Genomic DNA, 13,428 nt, shown 5'->3' with positions numbered 1-13,428 from the left:
AAGATGCAGATGGAAAGAGAGAAATCCCGGATTATGTCAAAAGCTTGATTCAGTGAGCATTGCTGGGGAAAGCATGTCCACTTAGAGATGCTGAGGCTGGAGAGACCATACACATGAACTCAGGAGAAGTAAGCAACTGGAACTAAGGTAACCAACGTCCTGTACATGTAAGACCAAGGCCCCAGAGTCTTTATGACCGACGGGTGAGTCACTTACCTATCACTTCTGACTGTTCCCATGCTGATGTTTGTGATTCTGAAACCTCAGAAGACATCAGCGCAGCCTCCGCTCAGAATAAAAAAGCATTCTGGCTGGATGTAAAGAGGTAATGGTAACGCCAGCATGTGGAAGTTTTGGCTAGGAGACAGCACGGGCTCAAGGCTAGCCTGGATTACATAGCAAGAGCCTGTCTCAAAAGAAAATGAGACACTCTGAATGCTTTCAGCTCCTACAGGTGGACACCGTAAATGCCTATCCACCCAAAGTGATCGTTATTAAACAAGAAGCCCAGCTTCTCACTCAGCAGTATCTACCTACAACAGTTGGGCCTTGTAGGAACTACATCCACTAAGATCCCAGATTGTTGAATTTGCATCTTTTGATGAAAACATCCAAGAACAGGGCCAGAGGATGGCTCCACAGATGCAGGTGCTAACACCAAGCACGAAAGCCTGTGCTTCATCACTGAGATGCGCAGGGAAAGGAGACTTGACCCCTGAAAGTTGACCTCTGACCTCTAAATGTGCATGATGGCAGAACCCCATCCCCGCCCTCCCACACATACATAAATAATTAAATCTCATTTTTTTAAAGTCAAAAATATAACAAGTTATAGAAGAGCATTTCCGAACCTGCAGGTTGTGACCCACACACATCTGATATCCGCAGTTATATATCTATAACTCATATATATGTCTCAGCCCGGGGTTTCTAGCCCGTCTTTGGTTATTGGGTTCCCAGATGGAAGCCAGACTCAAGCTTTTATATTTACAATACGCCTTAAGCAGCACAGTAGCTGGACAGCTGCCTACCCTCCATGCTGATAGAAGCTAATTTCCCATTGATAACCCGGAGTTATTTGCACAGCCCTCAGGGCCATGTCTTTATGGCTCAGCTAATCCATGGCATGGCGGCTTCTCCTTTCTCCTCTCCTGAATACTCTTCCTCCTTGTGATCCCAAGCCCAGGAAAACTAAACTCCATCTATGTCTCTTCTGCCCTGCTATTAGCTGTTGGCATCTTGATTCAACCATCACAATTAGCTGGAGGCAGGTCATTTAGCTAGCTTCTCCATGCGCTCTCTCATCTCTGGAGCAACTAGTTTTGGGGACCCAGTTAGCATGAGATTACAAACAGCACCAGGCTTACCCGCTACAGATAAAGTGCATATCAGGTATTTACACTGCAATTCATAACAGAGCAAAATTACAGATTACAGCTCTAAAGTGGCAACAAAAATAATTTTATGGTGGGTTGGGAAGGTGTCACCACAACATGAGGAACTGTATTCAAGGGACACAATGTTAGGGAGGTTGAGTTATATCTTTATCCTTACAAATATATTGAGGCTTAATTTGAGGTCCAATGTCTGGACTCCCCTGGAAAACTCCCATGCTTTGAGAGGAATGAATAACAGTGATGTGGGGTAGAGTGCTCTGTCTGTGTCTATAGTGGTTGATCTCAGCCATCTATTTGTTTAGGCTGACCTATGCATAGGGGATTAGAGAAGCAAGCCTCCAGGTACATATATGAGCGTGTTCCCAAAGAGGATTAGTTACTGGGGAAGGGTTGCCCTGAATATGTGGATCACTATCCACACAGATAGAGGAGAGGGCCAAGAAAGGATAGAGGAGAAAAAGAGAAGGGAACCAACTAGAAAGAGATGTTCCTCTCTATTTCCATCCTCCCCTTACATGGTGAGTGAGTAACCTCTGCCCTATAGCGTTCTGCCTCCCCATGGTTTCATAAGCAGCAAATTCTTCTCTAAGCATCTATGTGATTGATTCTTGTACCTCCAGCACTCGGAAGACTGAAGCAGGGGGTTGCTGTTAGAGGCCAGCCTAGGCTACATGACAAGAACCTATCTGAAGAAAGCAAAATAAGCCAGCCTGAGCTATATAGATAGAGTTACAAACTAGGGTAGGGTACAAAGTGAAATCCAGCCTCGAAAAAAAATTGTTTCTGTTTTGATTGTTGTGGACGATGCTGGTTACAAGAATCAGCCTGAGAGGGGTTGGGGATTTAGCTCAGTGGTAGAGCACTTGCCTAGGAAGCGCAAGGCCCTGGGTTCGGTCCTCAGCTCCGAAAAAAAAGAACCAAAAAAAAAAAAAAGAATCAGCCTGAAGTGGGCACTTAATGTTGTTTTGGGTCTTTTCCAAGCTTGGACCCTGGTCTACCTTCCTCTTTTTTTTGTTACTGCTTTTGACCAGTATGATCTCCTAGGACTGGCTACCAGAGGGAGAAATAAAATATTGAGGGACTGAGGGAAAGGTATTATCCCTTTAATCTTCTGAAAGCCACTTCAGTCCGATGGGAAGGGACCCTGAAAATTAACAACTGTTACCTTTTCATAAGCTGTGGTCAGAAACAACGGTCAGTGTCCGAAGTATGTGGTAAGCAGAGATCAGAGCCACTTGGCCATCTTAGTGCCTAGGAGTCACATATGAGCTTCGACAGGAGCATGTGCACAGTTTGCAAGGCTAGTGTGCTAAGAGCTGAAACGGACTGATGTGACTCACTGTTCTTCATCTAAGCCTTTCCCTAGAAGTTACAATTCTTCTACAGATTCTGGGTTTCCAACCTAGCCACATGAGACAGAGTTTGCCAGTGTAATTTCTGTCTACCTAGGTAGCAGATTTCTGACGCCTCTGCTCTGCCATAGTCCCAGAATGGTGGGGTCCCTGCAAGCATCATGATTGGCCGGGGGATGGTCTGTGTGAGATAAGAAAGAAACTCATTCAGCACAACGTAGTCAGCCAGTGCCAGTTCAAACTTCTGGAGTCTGACATGAGACCAGGTTATTTTAAACATATTTAAGTCCAGTACCATTTTAGGAGAAAAAAACGTTTCCTGGCCACAAGAATCCCGGTCCCATCTCCACAATAAAGCTTAAGGCTAGACTATGAAACTCTCTTGCAAAATACATGTGACCTCCATCATGAAAATGAGTCCCATAGCTTAAGGGCCTAGGATGTGGTGTGGGTAGTGTAGAGAGCTATAAAGTACATGTGACATCCCCTAAGGTTAGTTTCTATTGACCAGAAATTAAGTCAAGGATAAAGGTCTAGGGTGGGGACGTCTGGGATGGGTGGGGACATCTGGGATGCCCATTCTGGGGGATTTGGGTGAGGCCGGGCCTTAAAGATCACCTGGTTATTAACAACGTGCACTCCCAGCCTCCTGGGTGGGAAACAGGTCATCATTTCCTCCCTTGAGGAGACAACCCTTCGAGAATAGCATTCCTGGTTTCTCCAGAGCTTATCTGTGACGTCACACCCTCTACACCATTGCTATGTCTTTTGTTCTTGTGTCTTCCATCGTCTCTACTGAGAATCTCACTCACAGCTCTAAAGTAATGATGCTTATCAAACTATTTCCCTAAAGATAATTTTGTCCTTAAAATCAATTCTGCTACCACATAACTCTTCCCACATCTCATAACTTTGTGTTTAGCTAACCTCAAGCCACCATCAACCTATTTGTCGCTATGTTTACTAAAGGTCTATTGTGATTTGAATCAGAGATGTCCCCCAAGGGCTCATGTGTCCAAGGTCTGGTAGCAGCTGATGGGCTTTTAGGTGCTGAGAACCCCGTGATGGGTTCATAATAGGATCATTGCCTAGGGAGGTGGAGCTAGAAGCAGCAAATCACTAGAAGCATGCCCTGCAAGATGTATCTTAGAGCCCTCTTTCCCCCACTGTCTCTCTTGCTCCCTCTTAGTCTTATGAGATGAGATAATGGGTTCTACAGAGCGCTTCCCACAGTGGCCTTCATCTCTACCTCAGGTCTACAGTGATGGAGCTAGCTGACCGTGGACGGAAGCCTCTGAAACACGAGCCAAAACCAAACATTTTAGCTAAAGAGGAAAAGTCTGACTGACACAAGATGATAGGCTGAGCAAGAAAAAAAATGCAAAATGAAATCAGATAGATAGATAGATAGATAGATAGATAGATAGATAGATAGATAGATAGATAGATGGACGGACGGACGGATGGATAGACAGACAGACAGACAGATAGATAAATAGATAGATGGATAGATAGATAGATAGATAGATAGATAGATAGATAGATAGATAGATAGATAGATAGATAGATGGATGGATGGATGGATGGACGGACGGACGGACAGACAGACAGACAGATAGATAGATAAATAGATGGATGGATAGATGGATACATAGATAGATAGATAGATAGATAGATAGATAGATAGATAGATAGATAGATAGATGGATGGATGGACGGACGGACGGATGGACAGACAGACAGATAGATAGATAAATAGATGGATGGATAGATGGATACATAGATAGATAGATAGATAGATAGATAGATAGATAGATAGATAGATAGATAGATGGATGGATGGATGGATGGATGGATAGATAGATAGATAGATAGATAGATAGATAGATAGATAGATGACGAAGGAGGAGCAAAGATGCTGTTTTATCAGGAAGGCAAACCAGCAACAGGAAAGAGAGTTCACTTAATGAAGGGTACTCATCTCTGGAAACTTGAAAAGCTAAGTTTCGCACGCCAGAGCGATTAAGGAGCTGCAACTGTAGCTCAGTTGGTAGAGTGCTTGCCCGGTATACACAAGGCCCTGGGATCGAACCCCAGAATCACATAAACTGGGCATGGTGGTACCTGCTTAAAATCTAAGCACTTGGAAGATACAGGCAAGAGGGTCAGAGGTTCAAGGGCAGCTCAGTTACATCGGGAGTTCAAGACCAGCTTGACCCAGTCTGTCTTCAAAGGAAAAAAAAGTCCAATATTACAGGCAGTGCGCTACTTTGGGTCCAGCTTATGACCCTTGTACAGTGTTCTCAATAAACTCTTCCTAAAAGGAACAGCTGGGGCTACCGGCATGACTCAGTTGGGGAAGAACCAATAACCAACTTTGATCCTTGGAAAGAGAGCAAGTTCCACAAAGTTGTCTTCTGACCTCTGCATATACACCATGATGTGCTTGTCCACACACATACACCTCACATACATATACACAGGTACTCACACACACATGTACTCCTGATTCCGTACACATACACATGGGCAGGCACACATACAAATGATGAAGACAAAGAAATGCTTTTAAAGAGAAGCACTTGGATAACTTCATTTTTTCAGCATAAAATACATATAAATAAAATCACCTAGCCAATTAATCTGGTATGAGAGTGTCAATCAGAATAGATTCAAGGTTTTAGTATCAAACTGTGTCTATTCAAGGTACAAGATTCTCTGGTGGTATCTAATACTGTTTCTCATTTTCAAATCAACGTCAGTCTTGAAATGATTTATTCTCTCTAAATCCTCCAAAAGTTACTCCGTATTCCAGTGACCTTTTGACCTTTTGACCTTTTATCTTCCTTTTTCTTTAATCTTCTGGAGACTGGTTTGCATCAGCATTAGTAGGAAATAACAAGCTACAGGTTGTTTATTTCACACCTCATGGTACCCCCAACGAGAATGACAGCTTGTAGTAACTAAACAAATTAAATCACTGGGAGGTCAGCTTATGATGAGGCCATGCTAGCTGGATAATTAGCAGATATGGGTCACCAGCCTGTCTGCCGAGAATACGCTTAATAACGAGATAAGTAACACTTATTAGCCTCTGTGATGCCTTGTCGTTCCAGATAGATGGTCTCCCTTAAGCCTTACAGCCAGGCCACAAGGTGAGTCTAAACATCTTTAGTAGACCATTTTCCTGTTTGGGACATCAGGCTGAAAAGAAGTTAATAATGGTCTCTACCCCAAATTAAGCAGCTAGGAAGCCAGGCGTAGTGGTACTCACCTGCCACTCTGGCATGAGGGATACTGAGGAAGAAAGACTGCAATTGGAGGCCAGCCTGAGCCACTTAACAGGACAGAGGTTGGGGACTGGCAAGATGGCTCAGTGTGTTATCTTTATGCCAGGCCTGACAACCTGTGTTCAATCCCTCGGACCCACAAGGTAGATGGAGGGAACCAACTCCCACAAGTTGTCCTCAGACAGCCACACCCACACCATGTCACATATCTGCCCCCCAATATTTATTAATGGATAAATAAATGTGATAAAAAAAAACTGTGGGGCCTAGAGAGATGGCTCAGTGATTAAGAGCGCTGACTGCTCTTCCAGAGGTCCTGAGTTCAATTCCCAGCAACCACATGGTGGCTCACAACCATCTATAATGAGATCTGATGCCCTTCTTCTGGTGTGTCTGAAGACAGCGACAGTGTACTTCTATATAATAAATAAAGTAAATCTTTTTTTAAAAAAATATTAGGATAGTAGACAAATGAGATTGCATTGGACTTACTTACAAAATTTGACCTTCTAGTTTTAAGCAATTTAAATACTTTCGAGAATCCTTTGAAGAGTCATCTTATTTGTGTTCGAGAGGAGCTTTACATATTTCCTGAAGTATTTGTTTCACCCAACACATGGAGCCAAATACACACAAATGTTTTGGGAAAGCTATTTATTTTTGCGACAGGATCTCATTAAGTAGCTCATGCTGGCCTGGAACTCACAGAGATCTGCCTGCTTCTGACTCCTGAGTGTTAGAACTAAAGGTGTGCCCAAACCCCTCTTTTTTTAAAGTTACTATCATAAGGTATGTTTGCACATTTATAGCTTCTTTACTTCCTAAATCTAAATTTAAATTAGCTACACTCTGGTTACTTCCTATCAAGACCCACACATGCCCATCCCCAGGGCCATAGACAAGAACATTTGATGACATCCTGTCTATAAAGAAGTTTAAAAATAATAGCTCCTTTCTCCTCCCCCATAAAAGAACTTTACATATGGATTATATTAGACTTAGATATAATAAAACTATTTACCGGTTGGGGATTTAGCTCAGTGGTAGAGCGCTTGCCTAGCAAGTGCAAGGCCCTGGGTTCGGTCCCCAGCTCCGGAAAAAAAAAAAAAAAACAAAACAAAACAAAAAACTATTTACCCAAGCACACTGACATAGGTCTGTGACCCCTATACTCAGAAGCTAAAAGAGGAGAATCAAGTAACAAATGTTCAAATAGGACTTGGGAGAATGGAAAGAATATGATCAAAATATATTTAAATTTAAAAACTGCTTTAAGTAATAAATAATTTTTTTCAAAAGAAAATCTCCAAACAGAGGCATTGAGATGGCCCAGTAGGTAAAGATGCTTGCTGCCAAGTCTGAAGACCTAAGTTTGATCCTCAGATCCACAGGGAAGGAAAGTACCTGTTTCTTCAAGTTGGTCTGTGAGTTCTAGACATGTGCCATGGCCCGTGCAAGTGTACACACACACACACACACACACACACACACACACACACGCACGCACGCACGCACACGCACACACATCACACATACAAAAACACACTAATAATTGCAATGAAAAATTTTAATGCTTAACTTTTAATTTTAAAAAAAAATCTCCAAATAGATAGAGCCATGGTGTTTAGCAGAATAGTGCTGCCAACCTACACTAAATAAATTCCAGAGACTGAATAGGTTTTTAATTTTGAGACAAAGTCCCTGTGAGGTCCAGGCAGGCCTCAGACATCTGAGTGTTCACTATTGTCATGTCCCATCATGTCGTGCTGGCTTAATTTTGTTGTTACTGTTGATTATTTTCCTTTCTTCCCTCCCTTCCTCCCTCCTTCCTTCTTTCTCTTGCTCCCTCCTTCAATCTTTCCTTCCTCCCTTCCTTTCTTCCTTCCTTCCTTCCTTTGTTGCTGTTGTGTTTTTCGAGACAGGGTTTTTCTGTGTAGCCCTGGCTGTCCTGGAACTTACTCTGTAGACCAGGCTAGCCTAGAACTCAGAGATCCATCTGCCTCTGGGTCCTGAATGTTGGGATCAAAGGTGTGAGCTTCTACATCCTGGCTGATTGTTTAATTTTTTTTTTTTTTGGTTCTTTTTTTCGGAGCTGGGGACCGAACCCAGGGCCTTGCGCTTCCTAGGCAAGCGCTCTACCACTGAGCTAAATCCCCAACCCGATTGTTTAATTTTCAAGACACTGTCTTGCTATGAGCCACTGATGACCTAGCTCTCAATACCAAGACTAGGCCAGTTTCTGCCTCCTGAGTATTGTGGTCTTAGGTGTGTGACAATTCACTGACTTTGGTTAACATTTTCAGTGTAGCTCTGAATCTGTGGTTAAAATGAAATATGTAAATGAATCACAGTGAATTACGGTAACATCCTTTATTGAATTAGACACTAGCAGCAAGTGAGAAGAGCAAAGGCTGCTGGGACACCAGTGATCTGGCCAATTGTTGAGCTTTTGACAGTTTGCCATGAGATCGGGAATAATCACAATGTCCCAGTGCCCATCTGGAAAGAGATTTCAAGAAATAGTAGTGTGTGTGTGTGTGTGTGTGTGTGTGTGTGTGTGTGCGCGTGCGTGCGTGTGTGTATGATAGGAAATGGAGATAGAACCCAGGAGATAGAATCAAGAAAGCATTCTCTTTGTACTATCGCTTGGAGTATGATTGCAACTTTTCAGTTGGAAAGTTTAATAATTTTTTTTCAGGCAGACATCATGACATGATGATGCATGACTAGAATTCCAGCACTCAGAACGTCCAAGAAAGAAGGACAGGAGTTCAAGGCCAGCCATGGATATCTGTAAAAGAAATTTTTAATTATGTGTATATATGTTGACATGGATGCTGGGAACTGAACTCAGGTCCTCTGCAAGAGCAGGACATACTCTTAACCCCTGAGGCACCTCTCCAGCCCCCTCAAAAATTGTTTTTAATTTTAACATCTTAATTATCTGAACAACCAGCAGTATTTCCAAATGAAGGGGTCCCCACCTATAGACATATTCAGTGCTTAAAAGATGCAGGTGTAAGGATGTATATAAATCTCACACAGGAAAGGTGTAAGGATGATTGTCATAGACTATTTCCCTCACCTTGGATGGCATCTAACTGTCAGTTAAAATGTTTCTACTCACCCAGGCATGCTGGCACAGGCCTATGACCCCAGTACACAGACTCTGAAGCAGGAGGATCAGGAACTCAAGGTCATAAACGCTGCATATCTTTCTTACATGTGGATGTCAACCTCAATTTTTTAGGTTTACGTGTACAGCTTAGGAAGCCAGGAAGCTAGGAAGGCGCCTTTAGAGAAGGCAGAGTAGAGCCCTTAGAGCAACAGTAGAGATAAGCTCTAGGAAGCCAAGGAATGGGTTCTGAGCTTGTAGAGGTTAAGTGGTGATAGGGGTAAGGATTAGCCCAAACTAAGGATGCTCGGAAATGAGACATACCTTCCCGTAATGTGCATATCATGACCCAAGGAGTGAAGCAAGATTCAGATTCTTCAGGCATGACAAGGATGTGACTTGGTAATAAAATGCCTGCCCAGAAAGTACAAGACCCTGGGAAAAGCTCTAGCACTGAAAAGAAAGACATGTACCACAGGTTATAAATGTTATTTGACCTTAACTTCCATTAAACCGTTGTAAAAAAAAAAAAAAAAAAGGCAATTCTCTGGCACCGTCTGATAGCCACCACCCCTCTGCTGGACTTTGTCCCTAGCATGCATTGTTTTGAATCCCCTAGAGAAAGTTCCCATGGCCAGAAGAACTACTATCCAGTGCTGGATGTTGCAGTCCAGGCTTGTAATCTCAGTACTTGGAAGGCTGAGGCAGGTGGATTATGTGTTCAAGGCCAGCCTGGTGCTGTCAAAGGCTGAGACCCATTAAACCCCTGGCTCACTGATGGTTTCTATACCTTCCTTTCACTCTCAAAGAGATCCGTGTTGGTTGTTAGCTTTGGGGGAGGCTATTAGCCACCAGTAGCCCACAGATCCTGCCTGCCTTGTATTATCAATCATGTAGTACATGTGTGAGCTTAATTTAGCGCCTGCTTTTCAGTCTAGACACACATTTGCCTCGGTAATGGCAGGTGACATTGTCTCTAACCTAGGGATGTGCGTTTCCTAGACACACTCTCAGCCGAAAGCACGGCGTTTTTGGTGAAACACTACTTGGAAAGAGTTCTGCCTGCACGATGGGGGCGGGGTCATGGGAGATGGAACGATGTATTTCTTCCTTCGCGTATCATAATTAGAGATATTTGTGTGAAAATAGGGTCTCTGTTGCTTAAGTGTTGCTCAGCTCCCGCTGACGGGTTCTCACTCCCAGGCAGCGTCCTTTGTGATATAATAGTTAGTTGCCGTGGAGATGATTACCCTGTCACGGAGAAAAGAGACTTATGAATTTAAATGAAGAATGAGCAGCAGGAGCGGGGAAGCCAAGCACTCCATCTAATTTAATTTTCCCTTGCCTTTTTAATATATGTTACATCATAAAGTTGGATGTATCGAGCTTCAATAATGGTCGCAGGGCTGATGATGAACAATGTCGAAAGAAATTTTAAGAGAAAAGGCCAGCTAGACTGCTGCCCTCCCATGAGGCAGGGATCAGTTCAAATCAAAATCACTCAACAACGATAAGTGTTTGCTACTGAGTCATGACCAAAGGTCTAAATAAACGAACTATTTAGATAGTTCTGTCACTGTCCTACTTTTGTCGAGTTGTTGAGGTGATGAAGGCATTAGTCATCAGATAGGCTGCAAAAGTTACTATAGACAATGGGGTTTGTGTCTGAAACAACCCCTTCTCCACTCTTTTTTTTTCTTTTTTCTTTTTTCTGGAGCTGGGGACCGAACCCAGGGCCTTGGCGCTTGCTAGGCAAGTGTTCTACCACTGAGCTAAATCCCCAACCCCCCTTCTCTACTCTTTACAGGCGGTTTTCTTGGGCAAGCCGGTGGCCACACTCTGAACTTTAGTTTCATTGGTTCTAAAGTTTAGATAAATTTGTAGGGTGTTTTTCAAGACGGCCCAACTAGTATGGACGACTGTGACTGAAGCTCTTCATAGCTGTGCCTATGTAACAGATAAACTATAAAATTCTAGTGAATTGGTTAAAAAAAAATTCTTTTCGGTGTTTCTCTGTGTAGTCCTGGCTGTCCTGGAAGTCACTCTGGCCTTGAACTCAGAGATCCACCTGCCTCTGCCTCCTAAGTGCTGGGATTAAGGCATTTGGCGCCACCACCACTTAGCTGAAATTGTATTTCTTACTCTTATAGATGTCAGCGTAGGTCAGACAGACTTCCTTCCAATTGGGGATAATGGCTTCCGATCCAAAATTTTGAGAGTAGGTGAAGAAATAGAGAAGCTGGGGGAGGTGCACCAGCTCTTTAACTTCCTGGGCTCCAAACAGGCACACGTGGTTTCTACTTATAGATCACTGGCCCGAGCCTTCTGCACTCGGTCAAACAGCTTCCCCCTCTATAAGGGAGGCTCAGGAAAGGAGTTAGGATGCTGTTGATGAATAGGGGGCGTCTTGTACATCATTACTAATCTGCCAATTTACAGTTTAACTGACAAGCCAGGGTGAGTAACGAAATCTGATGCAGGGTCAAGAATTAGTGCAATGGCTTGGTTGAGATCGTTTTCATTCTTACCCAAAACAGTACGGAGGCAGAAGGAAGGATAGCCTTGAAGCTAATTAGGGAAGCAAGACACTGCATGTTGGATGTAGGTTAGCACTGCACGTAACTGCTGGCTTCCTTACTGAAGGACATCTCAGATTCAGCCGTCTTTGCAAACAAAGAAACGGAGTGTCCTTTCTTCAAAACTTGATGGGCTTTACAGTGTAAAAGCCTCGTCCCCGGCCCTGTGTCTGATAAGACCCACGCGGTGCAGTGACGATAACCTTCTTGTCTTATATTATCATAGCTTGTTCATCTCAGACCACTGGCGACTCCCCAAGTACACCCAGCAGTCAGTCTCTGCTCATCTGCCCGTTTGGCTTCTGCCTGGAATGTTTCGTTCTCTGTTTATCAAAGTCTTGCTTTCCCTTCGAGGACAGCGGCTCGAATCTCCTTATCTGAAACCATCCCCTCCTCTCAGAAAGCACACATGTTTTGCTTACATGGTGCAGCGGAATGACTTCACTACGTCCCTCTCTGCCGGAACTGGGGTCTTGAGAGGACACAGGCCACGTACATTATATGTGTTTTTAAGGAAAAAATCATTTAAGAATCAAAAGATTCTTTTTTTCCCCATCTTTATTAAATTGGGTATTTTTTATTTACATTTCAAATGGTATTTCCTTTCGCGGTTTCCAGGCCAACATCCCCCTAACTACACTCCCTCCCCTTCTAGGTGGGTGTTCCCCTCCCCATGCTCCCCCCATTGCCGCCCTCCCCCCCACAGTCTAGTTCACTGGGGGTTCAGTCTTAGCAGGACCAAGAGCTTCCCCTTCCACTGGTGCTCTTACTAGGATATTCATTGCTACCTATGAGGTCAGAGTCCAGGGTCAGTCCATGTATAGTCTTTAGGTAGTGGCTTAGTCCCTGGAAGCTCTGGTTGCTTGGCATTGTTGTTCATATGTGGTCTCGAGCCCCTTCAAGCTCTTCCAGTCCTTTCTCTGATTCCTTCAACAGGGGTCCCGTTCTCAGTTCAGTGGTTTGCTGCTGGCATTCGCCTATGTATTTGCCATATTCCGGCTGTGTCTCTCAGGAGAGATATAAATCCGGTTCCTGTCAGCCTGCACCTCTTTGCTTCATCTATCTTACCTAGTTTGGTGGCTGTATATGTATGGGTCACACGTGAGGCAGGCTCTGAATGGCTGTTCCTTCAGCCTCTGTTCTAAACTTTGCCTCCCTCTACCCTCCCAAGGGTATTCTTGTTCTCTTTTTAAAGAAGGAGTGAAGCATCCGCATTTTGGTCATCCTTCTACAGTTTCATGTGTTCTGTGCATCTTGGGAAATTCGAGCATTTAGGCTAATAGCCATTTATCAATGAGTGCATACCATGTGCATTTTTCTGTGATTGGGTTACCTCACTCAGGATGATATTTTCCAGTTCCATCCATTTGCCTATGAATTTCATAAAGTCATTGTTTTTAATAGTTGAGTAGTATTCCATTGTGTAGATGTACGACATTTTCTGTATCCATTCCTCTGTTGAAGGGCATTTCAGTTCTTTCCAGCTCTTGGCTATTATAAATAAGGCTGATATGAACATAGTGGAGCACGTGTCTTTGTTGTATGTTGGAGCATCTTTTGGGTATATGCCCAAGAGAGTTATAGCTGGGTCCTCAGGTAGTGCAATGTCTGATTTTCTAAGGAACCTCTAGACTGATTTCCAGAATGGTTGTACCAGTCTGCAATCCCACCAACAATGGAAGAGTGTTCCTCTTTCTC

General features: G+C 43.6%; 1 long non-coding RNA gene across 1 annotated transcript; it reads right to left on the bottom strand.

Moving 5' to 3' along the window:
* Window positions 1-8,394: 8,394 nt before the first annotated feature.
* LOC134481627 (uncharacterized) lies at window positions 8,395-12,195 on the bottom strand. The gene is made up of 3 exons (XR_010057331.1): window positions 11,297-12,195; window positions 9,479-9,607; window positions 8,395-8,830 (listed from the first exon to the last, which is right to left on the bottom strand). It is a non-coding gene; the product is annotated as an uncharacterized LOC134481627 (long non-coding RNA).
* Window positions 12,196-13,428: the final 1,233 nt, after the last annotated feature.

The sequence above is a fragment of the Rattus norvegicus genome, chromosome 13 (genome assembly GCF_036323735.1).
Source record: "Rattus norvegicus strain BN/NHsdMcwi chromosome 13, GRCr8, whole genome shotgun sequence".
NCBI classification, from domain to species: Eukaryota; Metazoa; Chordata; class Mammalia; order Rodentia; family Muridae; genus Rattus; species Rattus norvegicus.
The sequence above is the reverse complement of the archived record's forward strand: the minus strand, read 5'-3'. Positions and strand labels throughout refer to the sequence as shown.